Source organism: Aethalodelphis obliquidens, unplaced genomic scaffold (genome assembly GCF_003676395.1).
Source record: "Aethalodelphis obliquidens isolate GAN/ISIS:26980383/991018 unplaced genomic scaffold, ASM367639v1 scaffold14, whole genome shotgun sequence".
Lineage (NCBI taxonomy): Eukaryota > Metazoa > Chordata > Mammalia > Artiodactyla > Delphinidae > Aethalodelphis > Aethalodelphis obliquidens.
The window spans coordinates 36,211,622-36,233,984 of record NW_020837958.1 but is presented as its reverse complement, the minus strand read 5'-3'; the positions used below and the strand labels follow the sequence as shown (position 1 = coordinate 36,233,984).

The following is a 22,363-nucleotide window of genomic DNA, read 5'->3' as shown; positions in this document are numbered from 1 at the left end:
GTTTCCTGAAAGCCTAAAATGGGGTGAGGGCTTGTTAGGCAATTCGAGGCCAAAGGAATCCTGGTTGCTTCCAAGACAGTTTTAAAAACCTAGACATGGCTGTTTCTGCCAGTCAGGAAACTCAGCCTCTCAGCGAGCGGCTTAACCCAGCTCTGCCAGGACGATGGAGCCCGCTCTGTCCATAGAACGGAGGCCTGCCCCACAAAGAGCCCTGCCCTCTTTCACCCTTGGCAAGAAGAACCTGGTGGGTCCTGTACACATGGTGATGATTCCAAGGCCACAGACCTATCTCACACCAGTGCCTTCCCTCTGCCAGTCACAGCAGACTAACTGCCATTTCCTACACATGCCAGGAGTGTTCATGCCTCCAAGCTTTTATTCAACCAATTCCTTCCATCATCAAGTCCTCCACCACCATTCTTTTTCTTAAATATCCAGTTCAAATGTTGACTTCTTTCTGAAGCCTTTCCCAATCCTACGTCTTGACCTCATTCTCACCCTTCCCATGCTCTCCAGCCTAGCTGAACTCAACCTGACTGATGGCAAGATGCCTGCCCTGCTCCAGAAAAACACACCACCCACAAGCCAACTTTCTCAGAAGAGGACTAGGAAATAGTAAGGGCTAAAGGGACTGGGCAAGTCTCAATGCCTCCGTTTTCCTACCTGTAGTATAGGAAGAATACTCTACCTCTATAATGAGAACTTGAAGACCAATGAGAAGCCATGTATAAAAAACAGAGGATACTCAGAACCAAGAGGGAACATACTTGAAGTCTCTGGCTTTCCCCCAACTCTCAGCCTCAGGACCTCTTCTCTTGTCCTCACTCTCTTAGCTCTTACTCTGTTTCCTATTTCACTGAGAAAATAGAAACAATCAGAACAGACCCTCAATAAACTACCACCATCACATTTACCCACCACCAGCAACAGGGCAGATCTTGTCACTGCTTCTGCTCAAAACCCTAACATGGATCCCAATCACTAAAAGTAAGAGCCAAAATCTTCACCATGACCTACAAGGTCTTCATCATCTAGGTCTCTATGAGATCTCTGACCTCATTTCAACTACTCTTTCCCTTTACGTTTTCCCCACCAGCCACACTATCTCCTTATCATTTCTTCAAATACACCAGGCACATTCCAACTCCGGGCCTCCAAACCTGCTGTCCCCTGTAACTAGAACATACTCCCCCAAGAGAGCCTGCTCCCTCATCTCCCAGGTCTTTGGTCAGACATCATCATCTTAGTGAGGCCTTCCCTAGATCACACTAAAATTTAGTGTTAAGAAATTACTACTAGGGACTTCCCTGGTGGCGCAGTGGTTAAGAATCCGTCTTCCAATGCGGGGGACGCAGGTTCGATCCCTGGTCAGGGAACTAAGATCCCACATGCCGCGGGGCAGCTAAGCCCATGCGCCACAACTACTGAGCTTGTGCTCCTCAACTAGAGAGACCGTGTGCCGCAAAACTACAGAGCCCACGCACTCTGGAACCTGCGTGCCACAACTAGAGAGAGAAAACCCACACACCACAACTAGAGAGAAGCCTGCACACCACAACAAAAGAGCCTGCATGCCCCAACGAGGACCCCGGGTGCCGCAGCCAAAAATAAATTAAATAAATAATAAAGAAATCTTTTTTTTAAAAGAAAAATTTTTTAATGAAAAAACATTTGCCACCATTTCAGAGTGGCTCTACCCGGACAGAGTGAGCAGGCTGGGGGCTTCACTGTCCAGGCCCATCTTCCAAGCCCACCAGCCTTCCCAGTTCAGAGTCTGACCTACCCTCAGCAAGCACACCCACTCAGAAAATTGAAAAGTGGGCCACATCCTATGAACACCCAAAAGATTCAGGGCAGGGGTGGCTGCAGCCCAGAACAACTGAAGTTGCTCTCTGCAAAGATTGCAATGATTTTCCTATTATAAAATGCAAAGATCCTTTCTCTGGGGCTTAATGAATCAGAGGACCTTCCTTTCCTCGTGTCTACTGTTTGGGACACTACTGATCAGCCCTCTCTGAAGCACTGTAATGTAGTTAACTCTCAATCTGGAGTACGGTCTCTGGGGGTAGCATTTTACCATCTGCCTGGAGGATCCTCACGCTCATCAAAAGAGGGCACAGGTTAAGAAAGGTTGGGGGAATACTGTCAGAGAAGTAGAGAGAGACAGGTGTGGCACCTAAGACTTTTATTTGTTTACGTACTTGAAGCCTCTGAGGGCATCTTCCCAGCCAGGCCCCCATGCTACTGTGCTATACTCTGGTCCTTGCCCTTGAGCAGCTCCCCATCCTGCCTGAGACAGACAAGTAAAGAAAAGATTCTGGCACATTGTAACAAGAGCTGTGATAGATGTATGAACACAGAGTTCTGAGAGCAAGGAGAAAAAACACCTAATCAGATGGACAGGACGGATGTAGGGGAGGGCTTCTGGAGGAGACAAGAAGTAACACTGGGCTGAGTCTTGCAGGACTTGTGGAAGATAAAGAAGGCAGAAGAACACTGCTGCAAGCAGAAGAAAAACCATGAACAAAAGCCAAGGAGATCTTAGAGCAAGAACAGGACACAAAAGGCAATAACCATAGTGGAAAACATTGATAAATCAGACTACACTAAATAAGAACTCTGTTCATTAAAAAATGCCACTTAGAGAGTGAAAAAAGAACCTTTGGAGTGGGTACACAGGTTACAGAACTCAGCAGATTAGGAACATTAGATACACAGAGGAAACTTATCAAGAAGTAGAGTAACTCTCAAACTGCAGATCTTGGCCAGATCATTAGGGCTGAATTTCCCTTTGGATAAAAGTCTCAGTTTTGGAAGGGAGTAGAAGAAAGTGCACATACACAGCCAGGCTCTGCTAGTTCTAAGTATGCATTTATCTCATTTAATCTAGCTGTCATTATCTCTATTTTACGGATGAAGAAACTGAGGCTCGGACTTCCCTGGTGGCGCAATGGTTAAGAATCCACCTGCCAATGCAGGGGACACAGGTTCAAGCCCTGGTCTGGGAAGATCCCAGAGCCACAACTACTGAGCCCGTGCACCACAACTACTGAAGCCCACGCACCTAAAGCCCGTGCTCCGCAACAAGAGAAGCCACCGCAATGAAAAGCCCGCTCACCGCAACAAAGAGTAGCCCCCGCTCACCGCAACTAGAGAAAAGCCCGCACGCAACAACGAAGACCCAGTGCGGCCAAAAATTAATTAATTTTTAAAAAAGAAGGAAACTGAGGCTTAGGCTAAGTAATTTGCTCAGGGTTTCACAGTAAGTGGCAGACCTCAGAGTATAGAGAGGTTGGCACTGAGCCCTCTAATTGACACCAGAGCACATAAGTCCTCCGGTCTCTGTCATATCTTGTGACAGGAAGCCATCCTCCAACCCAAGCGTGCCCCTGCAGCCCAGCTCTGTCTGTAAAGAGTTAGAAACGGATATTGGCAGTAGTCTCATGCCCGGCCCCCAAATGCTTGGTGTTAAAATCCCATTTTTCTTTAAGCCATCTAGTTCAGAGGGCCCTGAATCAATTAAAAATAAACGTAAGAGATGCTCCTCTCTTGCTGTTCTTCAAGCCTTTTCTCCTTATCATTCTTCCCCACCTAGGGGACCCTGGTCAAAGAAAGGCCTTCCCCTAACAATGCAGTCCAGCTGGAGCTGAGACTGAAGGTAAGGGGCATCTGTCTGTCCATCTATCCAACTTCTTTAAGGGTTATGATGGGGACAGAATTTGCCTTTTTCCTTCTTTAAATAAAGCAAGTGTTACTTGGCTTCTGTGGTTCTCAAACTGTGTGCTGAGGTGCCCTAGAGCACCGCAGTGAACTCACAGGGGTGCCGCAAGATATATATTTTTTAAATTAATTTCTTTTTTTATTGGGGTATAGTTGTTTTACAAGTTGTGTTAGACGATATTTTAAATTTTTGAGGGAAACAAGACCAATATCCAACATTTGTTTGGACACCCCGCGAGTTCAGTTTTAACATTAGATTGCACTACATTCTTTTCGATGATGTCATTTCTTTGTGAAGCTGGGTTTTCAGCAGCTGCTGTGATTAAAAAGCAATAACCGTGTGAAAAGCAATGTGGAACAGGAAATGGGATGGCAGTATTCAATCTGATTCCAAGATGTGAGATGTTGTGCAGTGCCCAGTACATCCCATAAGTTAGTAACTGTGGTTATTTTAAGAATGAAATAAAAAATGTTTGTAATTGAAATTGACGTACAATATTATGTTAGTTTCAGGTGTACTACATAGTGATTTGATATTTGCATATATTATGAAATGATCACCATGATAAGTCTAGTAACCACCCGTCCCCATACAAAGTTATTACAATATTATTGACCATATTCCTTATGCTGAATATTACATCCTCGTGACTTATTTAATATATAACTAGAGGTCTATACCTCTTAATCCCCTTCACCTATTTCACCCATTCCCCCAAGCCTCCTCTAAAAATATTTTTGCTTTCAATTTATATACATATATTTTTCAAATGGCTACTCAGTTATCAGGATATAAGCACTTACTAAATTGTTTACACCTAAACACTTAATAAAAATAAGGTATCTCTTTTGGCCTCTGGGCACTGTGAAAAATTACTAAAACACTAAAGGCCCACGAACTGAGAAAGTTTGGGAACCTCTGGTAGCAGGTGTTTTTTTAAGTCTCTGTGTCAAGGAGTCAAGGAGGAGCTCCCAGGGCAGGCCCAACCCTGCCCCAGAAGCCGGCGGGCAGCTAGCACTCAGGCCTATGGACGGCACACCCAGGCTTTCACTGCAGCTGACAGAAGAGCTGCCCCTCTGCCTGAAGAGATGAGGCTGCACAGTAGCTCCCTCTCAGCCCAGAGGCTGTGCACATCTGCCTCAGCTGTACCCCAGGCTCCCGGGCTCCCCTCTGAACTCCCTCCCTGAAAAGCTCTATTCAGTATGGACCTCATGAATAAAACCCAAGCCAGCCCAGAAGCCAGCAGGGGACTTCCACACACACTCAGACTTGGGCAAAGTCCACAAACCAAACCATTAATCCACTGAGGGAGGGAGGGATGGGAATCTGGGAGACGGCTTCCACTGACAGCCCATCCACTAAAAGGCCAACTGGGTTTTTTGGGTGAAGATTTACATGAAAATAACGCCTTTGTTCCCCAGGGGTTTCTGGCCCTATATACTCCCTCCCTCCATTCTTCCCTGAAGTCATAATCCTCTGTTGGTGACATCACAGCTGTTGATACAATAGCCAACTGTTATGATGTCACAAGACTCAACTTTTGTCATTTTCAGTGGGGAGTGGGGTTAGAGAATGTGACAAAGGGCTGGAATTGAATAAGGTTATAGAACTGGAATTTGCTTTTTCATGCTAATTTCCCTGGTAGCGAAGGGCAGTGACTCAGAAAATGAAAGGCAAGCAAGCCACTGGCAGCAAGGCTGTGTGTAGATTCATCTACACCAAGGGGAGAGGGATGGCGTTAGGGGGGCTAGGGCAGAAAGGAGACAAAAGTTTTCAATTCCAGGATTAGCCAAATATGAAGATGTTCTCAGTCTGGCCAAGTTCAGGACTTTCTCTTTCCATTATCCATCATCTGAGCCCAGGGTAAGCAGAGAAAAGCTGAACTGCAGGAAAGGCTCCAGGCTGGAATGTTCCCTGGAAATTAATGTTTGGGATACTGCATTGGGTTCTGGACTCTACACTGTCCAAGGGATAGGCTCTGTTTGGACTGCATCCTGAGGACAGTGACCAGAATGGAGAGGGCACTCAGAGGCATGTCACAGGAGAAATGACTACAGGAACTGAGAGTGTTTACCCTGGAGAAGAGAAGGCTGCGGATGGGGGAGGCGGATAATTGCCTTGAGAATTCTGAAAGGCTCCCATGTGAAGAAGGGACTACATATGCTATTTATGGTCCCCCAAAGAGACCTCAGACAATGAGAAGATCCAGAATGGCCAATATGAGAGAGAACTTTTTATTCTTAAATTCCAGTTAGAGACTATAAGTTTTTTTAAATTCTTAACTTCTTACTTACAGGCGAGGCTCTTGAGGACAAGACTGTCTTGGTCACTTTAGTGTATACCCCAGAATTTAGAATAAGTGGCACATAGTAAGAGCTTATTAATATTTGTGAAATAAATGAACAAACGAAGCAAGGACAATGGTCTGCTGAAGTTGGTGCTTACTCATTCAATAAGTAGTTTTGAATCCCTACCACATGCCACTCACTCAGTTAAGATGCTGGGGATACAAGGGTGAAAGAAGCGGATAAGGTTAGTCTTCCCTCTCCCCCTGCTTTGTAGATTAGCACAGATGGCACGTAAGGTCCCTTCCAATATTGAGACTCCTTGATTTTTAGAGATGACTAAAATATTTTAAACTGAGAGCAAAGAGGACCCCAAAGGCCATAGATAAACCCTACCTACCACCGCTGCTGTTATTCACAAGCCTGGAAATCTAGACCAAGCTAAGGTTGCCTTCTCGACTGGGGAGGGGCCTGATGCTGAGACAGCCCTGTGCTGGGCCAGACCAGACCAACCAGACTGGGCGTTTTATCAAAGCCTCCCAAGCACCCTAGACAAGACACAGTAGGCTCTCATGTGAACCTGGGCTCCCTCAGCCCAGCAATAAGTACGTATAGTCCAGTTAGGTAATATGAGGTATTTCAGATACCCTCACTTCTCTAGGGAACTTAAAATTTCCCCAACAGCCTCAGGGCAATTATCCTTCTAGGGGCCATCTGAATGACAACATAGTCGCTACAGAACAATTTTCAAGGAGATAATTCCAAGATCTTCTAGGCTGTGCTAGGGATACAGGCTTGGTTCCAACTTCTGAGGGCATAAGAGTACAACTAAAGGTAATGAAACAGATGATTTAACAATAACGATATACAATATACCAGAGACACAATACACACAGACATTATCCTCTTCAGGGTAGTCCTTAGAGGCCTGAATGTTTATTCCAATACATTCTCAAAACATTCCTGAAATTCCTGTTTGGAAATTGCCCTCAGAGACTTTGGAACATTATCTGAATTTTCTCTGAAGGAAAATCTGCATCCTTCAAGGGTGCTAACTCATTCAGAGCCATGTGGCAAAAAGGGTGCAAACGAGAGAAAAGCATCTTGGGTCAGAATAAGCAGTATCTGTCAAGTATACTGTGGAGCATACTGTATACTGATCTCAGAGGGGATGCATACCGACACTGTCCCAAATCTCCACTTTTTAGAGTACAGCTGTATGAGTTCACAGAGCTCTCTGAGTATCTAATAAACCCCAAGAACATCCATAGAAAACTTCTAAGAACATGAACTTCTGTCTACCCTTTTAGGATGTTCACAAGCTCCCAAAGTTCCTCCATAGACTCACTGTAAGAATCCTTGTCCTGGGCTTCCCTGGTGGCGCAGTGGTTGGGAGTCCACCTGCCGATGCAAGGGACACGGGTTTGTGCCCTGGTCTGGGAGGATCCCACATGCCACGGAGCGGCCGGGCCCGTGAGCCATGGCCACTGAGCCTGCGCGTCCAGAGCCTGTGCTCCGCAATGGGAGATGCCACAACAGTGAGAGGCCCGCGTACCACAAAAAAAAAAAAAAAAAAAAAGAAGAATCCTTGTCCTAACCCATTTTACCTGCCCCATAAGTGCACAGGTAATTCTGAATGGAGGCCTACAGAGCTCAGCAGGTATGCCAACACTGGGCACTGAGAGAGTGGCAAAAAGGCACCCTGCTTCCATGAGTCCTTGCATCATTTTTTCAAACCTGGATGTCAGCAATTTACAAACTACTACACATCACAGGCCTTCAGGAGTGTTAGAAATAGTTAAATCCAAAAATATCAGACTTACAAATGCCAAAGATCCTGAGACTCAAATGTGACATTTTCTAACGTGGTTTGTAAACTGGTGCTGAAGACAATTCCCAAAGAGGAATCAAATCTACCTATGGTAACCACAGGTGTTTAGCCGTGTAAGTGCACATATGAAGAGCAAGCTATGGTCACAGCACAGATTTTCTCCCCTTCCCTAAGTCCCCAGTCTCCCTGTGAAGCACCGGGAATATGCCTCCTGCCTTCTTCTGGGCCGGCCAGCATGCCTACCAAGCAGCTCCCGACACACTAAAAGCCACCCAAGTCACATCTGGCTCATGCCATTGCTCTCTGTAATGAGGTATGACATGTATCTAAAGCTCTTGTATATTTTCAGATTTGTAGCCTACAATTAGGCATTTTTGAGGGATGTAGCTAACTACAGTTCTGTTCAGTGACCTATAATTATTCACACAGGCATCACGGCCAATCCAGGCAACTATCAGGCTGAAGGAAGGCACTCTGAGCTCAGACCTCACGGAAGAGGCTGCTCAGCTCTAAGGAGGCCCAGAGAACACTGGTTAGTGACGGGCCTCAGGGGGCCACATTGCTCTTCCTTGGCTATACACAGATACACTGTCCTCTCTGTCCCCTACACCAGTCTTCCTCATCCACTGCCTGGCTCAGCACAGCTCAACCCCAAGCCCAAGGAATGGCACAAAATTGTGCCACAAAAATGTACCGCTTTGCCGGACACAATCTCCATTACCAAGGCAATAGCAATTTAAAGCAATTTCTCAAACTCCCTACAAATCTCTCACCTGAGGAAAAACGGGTCACACCCACCAGGCCACAGAATCCTGCCGTCCACTGCTGTGCAGCTGGGCTGTGGCAGCTGACATGGGCCACCTCTCTGAGCCAAACTCTCTGCCACCCGTTGCAGTGGCCTCACTGCTCCCAAGAGCCCAACAGAATAATTCTCCCCCTTGCAAACGCCTACCACCATGCTTCCCCACTGCTTCCCTGGCTAGAAGGGAAGGCCTGGTTAGCCCTCAAGATCTGTCTCTAGTGATATTTCAGATATATATTTAGCTCCATTAAGAACTGGTTTCTTGATTCTTTAATGGAAGCTCAAATCCCGATTCTAAATATAACCAAAGATACTGCCACTAGCCAGCCCAGTGCGCTGTGAAGTACGACTATGGCCCACACTCAGAGCGGCATGCACGTTAAGTATGAGCCCAATAGCTCAACCACAATTCCTATGCAAGTTACCCTTCTTCCACAACGCTGGCTCCAAGTCCTTCAGCGTGCTTTATACTTTTCAAAAATACTTTCACATGCCACCTCATTTGAGTCTGCCAAACAAACCCCAGAAGTTAAATGCAATAGGTATTTTCTCTCCTTTTTACAAAGAAGACAGGCTCAGGGAGGTTGTCTTGCCCCAAGGTCACTCAGCTAGTAAGTGCAGAACCAGATCTAGAACTACTTTGTAGCTGTGCGACCTCAGTTCTTCATATGTCAACAATTAATAGCGGCAAACTCATAGGGCTTACTGTAAGAATGAAAGGGCTCAAATACGAAAGGTGCTTGGAATGGTGTCTGGTCCACCGTGAGGACTACGTTATTACTGTTGCTGTTGTTGTTATTTTTAAGAGTACTATTACCACCACCACCCAGAACCCCCAGTTCAAAACCTAAAGCTCTTTCCTCTCCCTCCTTCTGCAACTTTGCAAGGATTACTCAGGAGGCAGTTTCATCTAACCTTGAGTGAGTCCAGACCCAGTCCCTGCAATTTGCCTATGGAATCTGGAACTCACCGGGCCCTCTATCTTACCACTCCACAAACTTCTCCATGCTTTTGGGTGCATACGCATACACACATATACCACCTTTCTGCAAATCTGACTCTCTAGTCTCCTGGCCTCCGATGTCACGTATGCTATGTTAGCCACCATTCTGTGGCTCACCCTGCCTGCAGTACCCAACTTTTCATTCACTTGGTTCCTCCCTTCAATAATCAATAACGAGAACCCGACTCTCTACCAAGCACTGAGGGGAATATACCTTGCCCTCCAAACACACCAAATGAAAAGTGCGGGAAGAGTGGGGTGCACAAGGGGAGTGACAGCACAGAAGTGCCAGAAAATAACTCTGAGGGCAGCACAATAGATTTCAGAACAGCAATGCTTGAAATGCGTTTTAGAGAGTGACTAGAGTTTTCTCGGCAAAGGGAGAGAAGGACATTCAGAGCTAAGAGAACAGCATTTACACAGGGTTACAAGGCAGAATCATACAGAATATGATAATCTCACACTGCCACCATGCAGGGGCTGTATGTGTGTGCCCTCCTGTGTGTGTGTGTGTGTGTGTGTGTGTGTGTGTGTGAGAAAGAGAGAGAGAGAGAGAGAGAGAGAGAGAGAGAGAGAGAGAGAGGAAGACAGAGAGAGGGAAACAGAAAAAGAGACAGAAACAGAGACAGAGAGAGACAGAAAAAGCGAAGAGAGAAAAATTAGATGTAGGTGGGTGAACCCATACTGCCTGGGGGTGGCAGGCAGCCGGGACAACAAGCGTCACGTCTGCCTTTCCATAGTCTGAGTGGCAATCTCAACTCCCTGGTATGCTTACAGTGCACCAGTCTTAAATGCAAAATCCTCTAACAACTGTTTTCTCTTTCCTTCTGTCTTCCCTCCTTCTAAAGATCTGTTTATCCCAATTCTCATTTCTGCCCCGCTCTGAGCCTGACTTTTAGTGCCAGTGCTTTTACACAAATCCAGCTTCACATCCTGAGTGAAATATAATTTCATAGGAATGTAATTCTGGAATGATCTCATTGAAAAAGCACACCCAGCAAAGGCCATGAGCAAACTTCAGGCCAGCCCATTCACACCCAGAGCCAAGGAGATTGCAGACCCCTTTCCCTTAAATGGACAATGTGCCTGGGGCCCAAGCAAAGCACACCAGCTGCCCACGGATATTATTCTGCCCACAGCCAGCCTGCCTGCTGGCAGACCAAGGCCTGGGCCCACAGCAGTGACCACCACAAACCATTCTGCACCGTACAAGGACAGACCCAGGAGAGCATCCAAGCAAACGGGCCTTACTGCACAGACGTTCCCCATGCCCCCTTGGGAGGGCTCTGGCTCCAGGCCAGGAGACACCAGCTAAAACTATTAAGACCCCCACTCCCCATCACATCCATGCCAGGCAGAAGAAGGCCCAGAAGCCAAGCTGGTAAGGATCCTCTCCACAGCTATCTGTCTTCCCTACCTCTCTGAAACTCAGCTGCTATCCAACTCTATGGAGACAGTCAAGAAAGTAGGGCATTTGACTCTGGAACCAGATGGCAAAGCCAGGTCTAGCCCAGTCCGGCAGGCTGAGACAGGGTAGAACTGGGGAAGAAATAATATACTCTGACGGACTTTCAAAAACTCTAGCTGAAAAATCACTAAGTTGGAGTCTTTGGAAAAAATGTCCTTACTCCAAATCTGTACCTCACCCCCAATGAATCCTCATAAAATGGACCAGAAGAAGAGGGAAAAAATGAATGGCTTGCAGGGTCTACAGGAACTCTATGTACTATTTTTGCAACTTTTCTGTAAATCTATAACTCTTCTAATATAGAAAGTTGATTAAAATTAATGGTTTGTCATGCTTTCCTCTGTAAGGAACAATGGGAGAAGAGAAGCGCTGGGTATAAATTCCAACTCTACCTCCACCAGCTACGAAGCTGTGGATGAGCGTTCTAGGCCTCAGTTTCCTTAAGGATGAGGTGGAGATGACAGCGTTCTCGTGCAGGTTCAATAAGGCCTGCAAAGGCCTTACCACTGCCCAAAATGCTTTCTTCCTGGGCAGTAGCAGTTCCTCAGTTCAGTCAGCCTTCACCGTGGGTTCTCGGCGACTGCAGTAGGAGGCCCTACCTCCACTCCACGGCCCTGTGGTCTTTATGATTTACAGCCTCTTCCACACATGGCATCACACTTTAAGCCCACAGTAATCACCCAAAGGGCTGAAAGCCACCTTACAGCGAGTTCTAACTAGTGAAAGCTCCCCTTTGTTGACAGAAACATGTTCTCCTTCCTGCTTTCCCTTCCTCCAGTAGGATCCAATGTCACTGCCAGGAGCTGAACTACTTTCCTGCGGTTCACAGGGGTCAACCAGAAGGAAAGGCAGATGGTGACAGAGCTGGGCTCCCAGTTCAATCAGCCATCCTTGGCAGAGGGTGGGCAGGGGAAGAAGTATGCTCTCCAAGTTGCCACAAAAGACTCTGCACCCCTCAGCAGCACCACTACCCCCAACAGCTCCCACACCCTCCCTGCCCCGTGCTCCCCACTAGGCTCCACATGAAGCTGGGTTGATAAACTACAAATCCGCCAAGTTAATGGGCACAGCAAGTTCCCCAAAGCCAAGAGATAAGCCCCCAGGTCAGGCGTGAAGTTGCGCCCAAGCCCTGGAGCCAGGTTCTCAAGCCTCAGCCACCCTGACTCTTGGCTCCATGATGTGCTGTCCACTTTCCCCCAGCAAGACTGCGGTGAGTGGACAGAGGCCCCATCCTGGTCTCATAAGTGGATGGGCTGGAGGCCAAGGAAAGAATCAGGTGAAGAAAGGTATGGCTCTGATGTCACATTATCTCTTTAAAAATCACTCACAAGGATATCAGGTCCTTAAAAACTCTCCTAAAACAAAGGAGAAGGCTAATCTCACCCTGAAATTTTAGTGTCCAAATAAGGGAGCAGTCAGTGCTAGAACTGTTAGCTTGCTCCAACTTTGAAAAGCCCTGTGAGAGAAGCAGTTCCCAGGCTTGAGATTCCACTGACAGGTTGTAACCCCTCGAAGCACTAATGGGTACATTCTAGTGGCTAATTTCTCTGACCTTCCAGATGGCTGTACTGGGGACACACCCCAGCTGAGGCCCAAGGACATTAGTTCCTGGCAAGGAGTATGCAAAAGCTCAGCAGCCCAGTCGAGCCAGATAACAGCCCCAGCTCCAGCGGCTTCAAGGACACGTTTTGGGAAGCAGAGCTCAGGAAGAAGATGTCCTTGGAGCTATTTCTTATTTAACCAAATAAGAGCCAAATATAGCCAAATATGAAGAAGCTAACTATGTCATCTTCTGTGCAATTTTTCTCCAGCTAATCACCTCTTATCAAGCTTACTACGATGGTCTCTGATTACATAGAGCTCTTTATCGAGTGCCAGCCCATGGAGGCAGTAAATAAATGTGAAGTGTTACTATTATCATTACTAGTTCTCCTTTCTTCTTCCATCTCTAGTCCTCCTTCTCGTAAATGACAGACTAAGTATCCTCGAATCTCAATATCATCATGTCATTCCTCTGGGCTCCTTAACTGCCAAGTCCAGATTCTTCCGGTTCCTCCAGAACCTTGTCAAATGCTACCAACCAATCTGGCTTCCCTCTTCTTCCTTCCTCCTCGTTCCACCATCCCTCACCTTACCACCACCATTCCCCTACCATCCTCCATTCCCCTTCACACAAAGCCACACAGACTTGCATAGACACACACACACACACACACACAAATGCACTGAACTTCTCTCTCCAGGCAGGATGCCTCCCTGCTCCATACATATCCATTTCTGCGCCCATCTTTTTATGTGCAAACCATTTCCAGCCTGGAGTACTCCCTTTCCTCCCTGCTATCCAAATCCTATCCATGCTCCATGGCCCAGTCTAAGGTCCCTCTTAAACTGAAGTTGGGAAACCATCAGATCCACAAACAATGACCGAGCACTTCCCCTGTGCCAGGCACTACGCCACTCACTAAGGACACAGTAAGGAAAACAACACAGTCCTCCATGCTCCTAACTGGTGGGAGCGGCTTCAACAAGAACCTCCCTGGGGGCCTCCTTGGTGACACAGCGGTTAAGAATCCGCCTGCCAATGCAGGGGACACGGGTTCGAGCCCTGGTCCGGGAAGATCCCACATGCCGCGGAGCAACTAAGCCCGTGGGCCACAACTACTGAACCTGCGTGCTAGAGCCCGCGAGCCACAACTACTGGGCCCGCGTGCCACAACTACTGAAGCCCGTGCGCCTAGAGCCTATGCTCCGCAACAAGAGAAGCCACTGCAATGAGAAGCTTGTGCGCTGCAACGAAGAGTAGCCCCTGCTCGCCGCAACTAGAGAAAGCCCGCACACAGCAACAAAGACCCAACGCAGCCAAAAATAAATAAATTTATTTTTTTTAAAAAAAGAACCTTCCTGCTCACCTGAACTGTGCAAGTAAGAGAGTCAACAACCAGACCTCAGAGGCAGCTTGTTGTGACACTTTTAGGGGCAAAGGTGGAGGCGGGAGATGAAGCCCCAGTTGGGTGAGGTCTTCTTGCCTCTCCTTCAGCCTTTCTACGAAGCCCCCTAGGCTTGGTGGTTTAGAATGTATTCTATTACAAGAATCATCGTTCTCTCTGACCACCTTGTCTCCTGCCCTGCTTTGGAGTTTATCAGCTTCAGAGGTCGGCTGGGTCCAATTCCATTCAATAATAACCCTAGCCAATACCCCTCCTAAGGACCAGATACACAGCTTCACATCCCCACCCTAAGCCCGGGAAAAGAAAGAAAACAACCAACCCTTTCCTCAGGAGTTCCCAGACTTTGTGTCACCGTGACTGCATAGCTATTGGAGGCCACATGGGAGGCAACTCCCTTAGGCCTCTCCAGGGTGGTAGACAATTCTCAGACCCTAATAATAACTTCACTTCTCTCTCTCCTATTCAAGAAGGGTTACTGGGATAGGAGTCAGATTGCTATTATTACAGGAATAATCCTGCATACCTTCTAAATTGTAAAAATAGATAACCTATTCACATGTACCTCGGTCCTTTAACTCCTGTAGTAACAGATGTAATAACTCTACATGTCATATCATATCAACGCAGTTGCTCTTTCCCCCTGAATCAGAAACAGAAGAGGCCCTCCAGAAGTAATCTTAGATACCTTTTAGACTCAGGGAGGAAGGAGGAGAGAACACCTAACCCATCCCAATTTATATTTCCAGCAGTGGAGACTCACAGTCTTCCTCATCACAACCTATCTGAACCTCAAGTCTCTGAATAAGCTCATGCCACGTGAGACTCAACCATTACTTCTTATTACAGTTAACGATTCAGCCTCCTGCTAGTAAAGATCACCCTTCCTAGCAAGGCTGAATTGGTCTCAGGAACCATTCTAAGGAATGGAAGCTCACAGCGTTCAGGAGCTCGCCCAAAACGCCAGTCGTGTGTTTAGGTGTGCAGACCTCAAGGGGCTCTGATAGGTCAGGGCTGCCAGATAGGCCACAGCTGCTGCTGATCAATGTACACCACATGTGAGCAATACAAGGGATCAGTGAGGAAAGCCTTACAGAAAAGGCAGCACGGAAGGAAGAAGCTGCCGTCAGCCCTCAGATCACTAGCACCTAGCTCAGAGGAGTGTGTGCCTGAGCGAAGCTATGCACCCAACCGTAACAAGCACCCAGTCTCTGAAACCCGTGGCGTCCAGACAGTATCATCTCGTACTCGACCGTGCAGGCTGCCCCCACTCAGCTACCCTGAGGGCGGCCCGTTGCCAAAGGCTGAAGGGAGGGCCCAGGGCGCACTAAGCATCTTCAGAGACGTAGCTACACATTTTCAGTCTCCTTCCATCTCAGCCCCTCCCCCTGCCCCTGCCAACTCAAATTTTCAGTCTCCACATATGTGTGTCTGCGTTTTATTTACACTACCCATGTCTGTTGTTAGCAACAGAAACAAAGTACTTTAAGGCAGAAAAGGCAAGCGGCCAACTGGCCTGCTGCTCCCTGTCCTGCTTCCAGCTCAGGGAAGAGGCTGTAAGGGATCCTTTGGGCTCCAAGTGACCATGTGGGCTGACAGCTCCCATGTACTAGGGGAGCTGGCATGGAGCCAGGTCACCCCAAGTCAAACACAGCTGTTTGGGGCCCCAACCACTGGCCCTCCCCCTTCCTCCCTGGAGGCCACACTCTGAACACCTCGTTCTCTCACCTGCCTAGATGCTGACTACTGCTGGAAGGCAGAGCTTCAAACGCCAGAATTCAGGAAACCCACTCTCCTCCCTTGTACACTAGGAGACTGTAAAGATGAACAGGCATTGCCTCCCCAGACCCAGACTCTATAGAGAAGCAGCCCAAGGCTAAGTTTTACCTTCATGTCCTTTCCCATCTTCAGTTTTTCTGCTACTGATAATCTTCCAAGTTCTAGTATCAGGATCCTCAATAAAATCAACAGTAACTACTGATCACTGCTTTGTTTTTAGCACTGTGCTCAAGGAGCTCATAGGCTAACTCAGGGAAACAAGACACAATAGGAAATAATCTAAATGTGAGACACAGACTAAAAGTGCTCTAAAGTACAGTGGGTGGGAGTGGAGGGGCTCACGACAGGATTTCTGTGGGAGAGGAAACATGAGACAAGTTTTAAAGGACAAACAGTAGTTGGACAGAATGACACAAAAGGCTGTTGTAAGATTTAGAGTTAGACTCAAGGTCCCAAGGCAGGAAGAATGGCAGCCCTGGGAGGTAAGAAGGAAAGAGAGTGGCCTGATGACAAAAATAAAACCCTCCCCCCTCAGGGTCACCATGCTCTGTAGTCCCTCTGCTCCTGCCTCTGCCAAGAGCATGCTCAGTGCCTCCTTTTGCTGCACGACTGTGAAATCCTCTCCCATAGAGTACACAGAGCGCAGCCGGCCCAGCTCCCTAGCCCTGAGAACACCCCGAGGGAACTCCTGGTACTCTAGGCTCCTGCATGCTCCCACAGCTGCAAAGCGGGTCAGGAGTTGGGTCTATTCTTCTGCTGGGTCAGGTCAAGCTAAGTCCGATTTTTCACTCACCACAGCAGGAGAAGGGGTATGAAATTTAAATACAGTCTCTAGTTAGCCAGGGCAACAGGCTCTCCTCCTTCCATTCACACTTACCATCATATGTATATTCAACTAATATATATTGAACACCAACCACGTGTAAACTAATGTGCTTAGTGCTGGTTGGGACACCGAAATACCAAAGACATGGGTCCATCCTCAAAGAGCTTACATTCCAGTAAGGTGGATACAAAAGACACATAAATATAACAAATGCCAGGAAGACTATTTTAGGTGCCATTAGGGAGATAAAAAGCTGTGGATTTGGTTAGAGGGGAATTATTTCCAACTGAAGAAGCAGGAAGGGTTCATTGAGAGGACGGCCCTTGCACTGGTCCTGGAAGATCAAATGGCAAAAGAATAGAGGGGAAATCCTCGGCAGATGGAACTATATAAGCAGAGTCTTAGAGGCAGGAAAGTAGAAAACATACGAAGGACAGTAAGATGTTCAGTCTGATGGGAGTTTAACTGGAAAGTAGACCAGGAAGAAGGAGAGCTGGAAAGACAGAGAAATGTCAGATCTTAGAGGCCTTTGAGAAACAAATTAAGGATCTGTCTTTTCTCTGGGAAATCAAGGAAATTTTCTGAGAAAGGAATAATGGGTCAGGAACTGTGCTTCTGCAAGATGAAGCCATACTCAGAAATCTAGGGGCTACAGCAGAAAAGTCTGTTTTTGTGGTCTACCAGGACTGAAGATTATAGTTAGGATAAGAGAGGGAGGGAACTCAAGTAATCAAGTATATGCCTGGAATTCTTGTCTTTGAGGTTCAGGCGGATGGGACAATAAGTGGGCAGTCCTGAGGGCAGGGCAAGGCTGGAGAACCAGCCGTCCAGAGGGAGCCATGAAAGAGTCAGGGGGTGTAATCATTCAGGGGCTTGGGGAAGGAACAGAATTTCAGAGTTTAGCATCCTGAAAGTGGAATAGCTCCAAGTGATGAGGCCAAAGCTATGAGTACCTTAGCTGGAATGAGGATTAAGTCTTTAGAGTTGAAAAGATTGAGGGACCTTGAGGCCAGAACGCTGAAGGATTCTCGGCATGAAGTCCCAAGTCCTACTGGGCCAGACAGGAGACCTACGAAGAAGGCTATAAGCAACTAACATGGAAGGCAAGGGGGAGTCAGCATCAAGAATGAGGAAAGGAGATATATGTGAAGGGAGAGACTGACTTCAAATAGGAAAGGTTGCCAGGCAGGGCGGGAAGCAAGGTCAGGGAGTAGAGAGTGAAAGTCAGGGGAGGAGAGGAAGTTGCTTCATTAGAGAGGGTCCCAAGGGAAGTGAGATCTTCAGGGAAAAGCCAGGTTTCAGGTAGGAATGCTCAAGGAGAAGGTAGCAAACAAGAGGCAATACCACTTTTTGTCTATCAGATTAGACAATCAAATGATAAAACTAATCCCAGAGTGAGGCAGGGTGTGGTGAATGGAGCACTCTCAGACACTGGTGGAGGTACTGGAAACCAGCACAACTTTTCTAGAGGACAATTTAGGAATACGTAAGCTCTGAAAAATACATGCTCACAATGATACCCTACACAAAGTTAAAAGACAAGCCACAGCCAGGAAGAAAATACTGCAAAGCACACAACTGACAAATGATTAAATATAAGAACATGTTAAGAACTTAGAAAATCAATAGGAAAAAGACAAATAACCCAATTGAAAAATAGGTAAAAGATATGAAGAGACAATTCAAAGAAAAGGAAACCCAAATAATCAATAAAATATGAAACAGTGCTCAATCTCTCTGAAATCAGGAAAACACAAATTAAAGCAATGAGATGCTGTTTCATATTCATCAGATGGGGAAATACTGAGAAGTGTAGAATCTTCAAGTGTTAGCAAAAATTTAGGGAAATGAAAACTTGTATACATTGCTCAAAATACTTACAATCGCTCTCAACAGCAATCTGGTATGACCTAACAATGCTGAAGAATCCCATACCCACTCCAGGAGGCTGGTGTACACAAACTCTTGTGCGTTCCTCGTATAAGGATGCTCACCACAGCATTGTTTGTAACACACAAAAAGGGGAAAGACTTTAATCATCTCTCACTATCATACAATGGTACATCATATACCAATTAAACTGAATGATTTTATACATGCAGACTTTTCAAAAATGACACTGAGTGAAACAAACCAAGCTGCAAAAGGCTGCATGCAGGAATGGTGTCATGTGTATAAAATTTTAAAACACACAACAATACATTACTTATGGACACATATATAGAGAGGATAAGATATGCATGGGATGATATGCATATCAATTTCTGAAAGGAAAGGACAGGGAAAGCTTAGTCATATCTGTCATATTAATTTTTTTTTTAAATAAGAGATCTGAAGCAAATATGGTAAATGTTAATATTTATTAAATCTGGGTGATGGGTACACAGGTTTTTATTATATCTATTTTTTCTTTTGCTTAAAATTTAAAAGATATTATTAAATAATTTGTGTATATTATATACCATTTGATACAGCAATTCCATTTCTAGAAATTTATCCTGAAGTTATACTCATAAAATTAGGGATAGATATTTACTACCACATAGCTTTTAATAGCAAAATAATGGAAATAACCCAAAGTCCACTGTCAGGAGATTAATTAAGTAAGTATTGATTCATCCATACAATGGAATTCTCTATGCAGCATTAAACAGTACAAAGTAGCTCTATATATGTCCCTGGAAGATACCCATGTAAGAATATTAGTCAAAGAAGGAAGTTACAAAACAATGCTATGTTTGTATTTAAAAAAAGCATATCTAGGGGACTTCCCTGGTGGTCCAGTGGTAAAGAATCCGCCTTCCAATGCAGGGGATGTGGGTTTGATCCCTGGTCGGGGACTAAGCTCCCACATGCCATGCGGGGCAACTAAGTCCACACACCACAATTACTGAGCCTGAACACAACTACTGAGCCACAAACTACAGAGCCCATGCGCCACAACTAGAGAGAAAATCCACACACCACAACTAGAGAGAAAACCTGCATGCCACAACTAGAGAGAAGCCCGCGCACCACAGTAAAAGATCCTGCATGCCGCAACTAAGACCCAACACAGCCAAAAAAGAAAGAAAGAAAAAAAAAAGAGCATATCTAGAACATGTAAGAAAAAAAGATCCAAAAGGATATATACCAAAAAATTAACAGTAATTATGCTATCTCTGGTAAAGTGATGACACATGATTTTTACTTTCTTCTTAATATTTTTTGTTATGTACAAATATTCTGCAATGAGCATGCATTTCTTTTATTATTTTAAAAAATCAACAAAGGAATAGAAAAAGGAAAAGGAAATAGGAGGAGCTGGTCTGCCAACAGGAGGGGGGGTTTTACCTGGAATAATTCAAGAGGTTAGCAGAAAAAGAGGGAGACGTTGCAGACAGAAGTGTAACAAAGGCTCTACAAAAATGAAAGGGTTGGGAGAGCAGGGCTCAGACGTTTTCACCCAGGGTAAGAATCTTCAGTAACAAGAGGAAGAAAGCAAGAGGGAGGAGGTCAGCTGGGGATAACTCTTTGTAACTGAAGGGCAGAGAGTGTGGGTCAGAGAGAACTACACAGTTCCCAAATTCCACACAAAATGTTAATAATAATTTATCCTCCATTTCACAGATTCTGAATCTGCCGTGGAGACCAGCTTCTTTTGGTGTAGCTTGAGTGATGGAAAGAAGACTCTTGGCTAAGCTTTCTGGGTATAACGTCTGTCATAAGAACAGACTCCAGAAGAGTGGACTTTTCAGCCCAAACTATCTTTCCTTTATTCAACTCACCCCGCACCCACACCCCTCATGCACCCTCAGAAGCTTTAAGGAAATGCCAGTCATGACTGAATTATCTGTGATGAGGAAGGTGACTGAGGCAACAGAAGCAATGGCCTCACAGTGACCTTGGTCTAGTCTGCACAACCAGCAATTCTGTTTCTCTAGAATTAGTGAGAAAGGCAAAGGAGACTCAAGGAACGGAATGAGAAAAGTGGGCTAGTGAGCAAGGTGGTAATCACAAGCCAGTCTTGCATTTAGGCAAATGTGAAACATCTAAAACCTAAAACCAATCAAGGCTGTACAGCATCTATGAACCGACATAGATGTTCTCTTGGCAAGTATATCTTCTATCTGGGTACAGTACGCCCTATCACATAAGCCCCCAGAGGGTCAAGTAGTTGTTAAGAAAGCACAGGAAGGTACAACATCTGAGGCTCCAAGAGTATCCACTGAAATGAAGCCACTCTGTGCTTTCACTAACTGTGGGTTTCATACAAGGAGCCAGCTGCCTGCATTTCCATAGCAGCCAAGCTTTACTCCCAGGCCCCAAATCCTTAATTTGCGCTATGCCAGTGAAAACCCATCATCAGCTTTTCTTTACATTAAAAACTGACTGTGTAAAACTACAATGAGCTACCACCTCACACCGGTCAGAATGGCCATCACTTAAAAGTCTACAAATTACAAATGCTGGAAAGGGTGCGGAGAAAAGGAAATCCTCCTACACTGTTGGTGGAAATGTAAGTTAGTGCAGCCACTGTGGAGAACAGTATGGGGGTTCCTTAGAAAACTAAAAACAGAGTTGCCATATGATCCCACAATCCTACTCCTGGGCATATGGCGAGAGAAAACTATAATTCAAAAAGATACATGCACCCCAATGTTCACAACAGCAGTATTTACAATAGACAAGACACAGAAGCAACCTAAATGTCCATCGACAGATGAATGGATAAAGAAGATGTGGTATATATACAATGGAATATTATTCAGCCATAAAAAAGAATGAAATAATGCCATTTGCAGCAACATGGATGGATCTAGAGATTATCATGCTAAGTGAAGTCAGTCAGAGAAAGACAAATACTGTGTGATATCACTTTTATGTAGAATCTAAAATATGACACAAATCAATATATCTACAAAACAGAAACAGACTCACAGATACAGAGAACAGGCTTGTGGTTGCCAAGGGGGATGGGAGGTGGGGAGGGAAGGATTAGGAGTTTGGGATTAGCAGAGACAAACTATTATACATAGGATGGCTAAACAACAAAGTTCTACTGTATAGTACAGAGAACTGTATTCAATATCCTATAATAAATCATAATGGAAAAGAATATGAAAAAGACTATATAATATACATATAACTGAATCACTCTGCTGTACACCAGAAACTAACACAACATTGTAAATCAACTGTACTTCAATAAAAAAATTAATAAAATAAAAAATTGGGGCTTCCCTGGTGGCACAGTGGTTGAGAGTCCGCCTGCCGATGCAGGGGAGACGGGTTCGTGCCCCGGTCCGGGAAGATTCCACATGCCGCGGAGCGGCTGGGCCCATGAGCCATGGCTGCTGAGCCTGCGCATCCGGAGCCTGTGCTCCGCAACGGGAGAGGCCACAATAGTGAGAGGCCCACGTACCATAAATAAATAAATAAATAAAAATTAAAAATTAAAAAATAGACTGTAATCATAGCAGTTTTTCCTGTTTTCCAGGATCACTGCTGCAAAGAGGAAAAGGTACAAGAGTATAAAAGAACACACAGGCATGGGACTTCCCTGGTGGCGCAGTGGTTAAGAACCTGCCTGCCAATGCAGGGGACTCGGGTTCAAACCCTGGTCCAGGAAGACCCACATGCCATGGAGCAAGTAAGCCCATGCGCCACAACTACTGAGCCCACATGCCACAACTATTGAAGCCCGGGAGCCCTAGAGCCTTA

The 22,363-nt window shown here is 45.8% G+C and overlaps 1 protein-coding gene across 10 annotated transcripts in view; it reads right to left on the bottom strand.

The window, feature by feature from the left end:
- DENND2B (DENN domain containing 2B) overlaps window positions 1-22,363 on the bottom strand; it is a 174,555-nt gene that overhangs the window by 61,156 nt on the left and 91,036 nt on the right. Inside the window, exon 1 of one of the 10 annotated variants that reach the window (XM_027115448.1) lies at window positions 18,542-18,662. The exons of the other annotated variants lie outside the window; for them this stretch is intronic. The gene's annotated coding sequence lies outside the window, so the exon portion shown is untranslated. Of the gene's footprint in view, window positions 1-18,541; window positions 18,663-22,363 lie in introns of those variants that run through there. 10 annotated transcript variants of the gene reach the window in all.